The sequence below is a fragment of the Oculina patagonica genome, chromosome 4, assembly GCF_052425735.1.
Source record: "Oculina patagonica isolate OP01 chromosome 4, crgOcupat, whole genome shotgun sequence".
In the NCBI taxonomy this organism is placed as follows: Eukaryota; Metazoa; Cnidaria; class Anthozoa; order Scleractinia; family Oculinidae; genus Oculina; species Oculina patagonica.
Window position 1 is genome coordinate 33,490,224 of NC_135761.1, and position 3,507 is coordinate 33,493,730.

The following is a 3,507-nucleotide window of genomic DNA, read 5'->3' on the forward strand; positions in this document are numbered from 1 at the left end:
AAGTTGGAGCTGTAGAAATCTCCATTTAATCATCAAACTTTAATGAGAAAATCGTAGGCCATTATAGGTCTTCTGAACAGATATGGTGCCTGAATCAATCAAGAAACACTCAGCCAATGACATTTGTTTCAAATTTGCACATTTTTTAACTACACCAAGTTGATTAGTCACTCTCGAATTCAATTTAACAGTGGAAGCTAACACAAAGGCCAGTCAGGCTGTAGCTACTAGAGAAGCAGGGGACATTCCATCCATTCCTGAGTCAATTCTTCAAAAAGAAGAAGGAGAATGTACTCTACCAGAAGCACCTAGCAGAAAAGGCCCAGAGGAAATTGGAATGGCTTTCGATTTGTCTGGGCAGTAGTGAAAAAGGGGCATGCGGGAATGCTGTAAAAGAATTGAGATTTGGCGAAAGAGAGAGTGAGAAAGTGAAAAAAGGAAAAGGAAAAGGAAAGCAAGAAAGGAGAGGACGAAAGTAGAGATAGAGGAGAGGAGAGGGAAAAGGAAGGGGGAATGATAGAGGATGGGAAGACGGGAGGGGGAGCAAAGAATATGGAAAATGGAAGAGGAAAATGGGGGAGGAAGAAAAAAAGGACGAGAAGAGGAAAAGAGGAGTTGAAAGGGAGGGAAAAAGAAGGACGAGAAAAGAAAGAAAAAAGCAAAGGGAGAAGTTGGAAGTGAGGAAAGGGGATGAGTTGGAAGGGAAAAGAGAGAGAAGTTGGAAAGGAGGGAACGGGAGGAGTTGGAAAGAAAGGAAAGAGAAGAGGAGAAAAGGAAGAGAAAAAGCAAAGGGAGGAGTTGGAAAGGCAGGAGAGAGAGAGAAAGGAAATTGAAAAAGGAACGGGAACAGTGAAGGAAAGAGTTGGAAAGATGGAAGCAGGAGAAGGGAAATGGGTTGGCCCGGACTCTTGGACATCTACCTCGACGACTGGGATTTTCTAGATCCAGGAGCTTTCTGTCGCCGGAAAGGCATGTCTTCGAGGTAACTTTACTTTGTTTATAATTAATTTAATCTGAGTTGAGGTGTAATGGTTTTAATATGCTTTAGTTTTAAATTTCTTAATATTTTTTTTTCTTGTTGTCTTACAGGCCACAGTCAACTGCTCCTTGTTTACTAATTTTATTATTTTCTCTTCCACTAGAGATGGTCATGGAACAATTCCCTCCAAATGTGGACGCTGGAAAGAACGAAGAGAGTATCTGGAGGGATATCTGTAAAAAATAGACTCTTAATGCCAAGGGAAGAAATATTTTGGTTTTTTACAGCAATAAAAACAAACACTGATGATGAAGACTCGGATGATGATCGAACAGATCGAAAACATTTAACATCAATTTTAACAGCTTTTACCTTAAGTTTATTTTTAACCTTTATCGGCGAAATGTATATAAAAACAAACATGTTTTCAGTGAGGTGGTTTGTCTATTATACCGCATTGCAGTTTACATTCTGCTTTACTAAGTCCGCTAAGGTAATTTGACAAGTAGAAAAATATTAAAGAATGCCTGGCCCAATTGCACTGATTGCAGTTTGCTTCCTATTTTCTTCAGGCTAGACCTAAAAATGATAGGATTTTCCTGATTTTATTTCATTTTCTTATATTCCAAAACTAGAGCAAGAATATCAGGTCATCGTTTTGTAACTTATTTAAACAAATTTGGACAAAACCCTGGTAGAAGTGCAAAGGTGCGAGATTTAAAGTTATTTCTGAGGTATTAGGACCTAGCTATAACACCATGTTGCAGTACTAGAAAACATGACAAATGGCCGTGCGACAAGTTTTTTCCGTGCACTGCAATGACCACGGAAGTGAAAATATCCCAGGAATGTTCAAAACAGAGTTTGTTTGACAATTCGACAGTGTATGCTAAAAATACAGTGATTGCCTTGATTAAATTGTGGTTATAATGTAGTCCCCTTTTGAGAGCCTTTTAAAGCACCTTACCTCATGACTATCAGACGACTGAAAAGAACACACAACTAGACATGGGACAGTGCAACTTCATCCACAAGCTGGCAGGAATCATCCACAGACAATGATCAGATACATCCCATAGATATAGCTCTTGAGGCTTTTAAACACCCAAAGTTGGGACTTAGTAAGATAGAATCTGTGGCATGTATTTACTGCACAGAGTATGTGCCATATGATCCGCATGACAACAGGGTACACCCATTTCAACAACAGTTTCAAAATACTTATGAAGGTACGTAGGAGAGAAAATTCCTTAACCTGTATCAAGAATTAAAGGATCCATTTTATTTTATTTCTATATATATTTTGTATTTCCCCAGTTCTGAAGATATCGACCAATGCTATGGAATAGATGAGAACAGAACTAAGTCCTTGACCATAAGTTCTTTGACTGAACCTGCCCTAGATGTGAAAAAGAAAATATATATTGTATTTAGCAGTATTTTGCTTGAAGTGGACCTCGTGTTGGTATTGATGTCATTTTGAAATTTGCTCGCTAGCCTGGGGACCACACCTGGAGAATGATATTTAAATCTTGTTCCCAGGGCTGCCCTGAAAAAAAAGAAAACAGTGGTCCTGGAAATAATAGTACTGGGGGCTTCTGGGATTGAAGGATGTTATAATTGTATATCCTTTTCAAAGAGCGGGAATTCTCCCACCAAATTTTTAAAATGGCAACACGGAAATCTCCACCAAACAAGCGAATGCGTTTAACCAAGGCAAAAGTCAACGACCAATGCATTAACAAGGTAGCTAGCTGTAAAGGCATCAGAAGTAGTTCTGCCATGTGATGACGTTTCCCTGCTCTACTTTCGGCAGTGGCTTGAGAAATTCTGCAAGGCACAGGGCGCTACAAAGGAATTGATGTTAATGTCGATCTTGCCAGCTGCATCTTCCCTTCTTGGTCTGTGCAAGCTCAAGATGGCTTCCACGTACAGTGAAAACCTTGGCCTGTTTACACTCGGTATTTGGCTGCCATCTGGAGAAAAGAATCAGCGCTTCTCCTTTGGGTGTAAGCAGCCCGTTTCCTTTGTGGAAATCAAGTTGGGGACTTGTCTGCTATTAGACAAGTTCACCGAAGTTGGTCTTTGCCAGCATCTTATTCAAAACCGTGGTGTTGGCCTTTTGATGAAGGAAGAGATGAAGGACATTCTACGCCACATCCATTTGGAGAGATAATGTGGCACACTCTGTTGTTTGTTCGATGTAGATTGGCTATACATAAACAGTGGGAGCAGCAGCTTGAGGCAAGAAATCAAGTGATCTAGCCTTGTTATAGGCAGTTTTATGCAAATGAGAATCTTTCCACAGAACCTTTCTGTTTTTATCTTTTTATTTTGATAGCACTTATAATTATTTTATAATACAAAAGTTAGAAATTATAATTTGCAGTAAGCATCCAGTGTAGCACAAGGGGGTCCCCAACCCCACCCCCATTCAAGCATATACAACGACCATCACACCTCCTAATGGAAGGAATGTTCCAGTTAGATCTAAACTTACACTTGGTATCTGAAATTAGATGAAGTGT

At 39.7% G+C, this 3,507-nt stretch overlaps 1 long non-coding RNA gene across 1 annotated transcript; it reads left to right on the forward strand.

The window, feature by feature from the left end:
• Window positions 1-229: 229 nt before the first annotated feature.
• On the forward strand, window positions 230-1,263 carry LOC144652348 (uncharacterized). The gene is made up of 2 exons (XR_013570495.1): window positions 230-982; window positions 1,143-1,263. It is a non-coding gene; the product is annotated as an uncharacterized LOC144652348 (long non-coding RNA).
• Window positions 1,264-3,507: the final 2,244 nt, after the last annotated feature.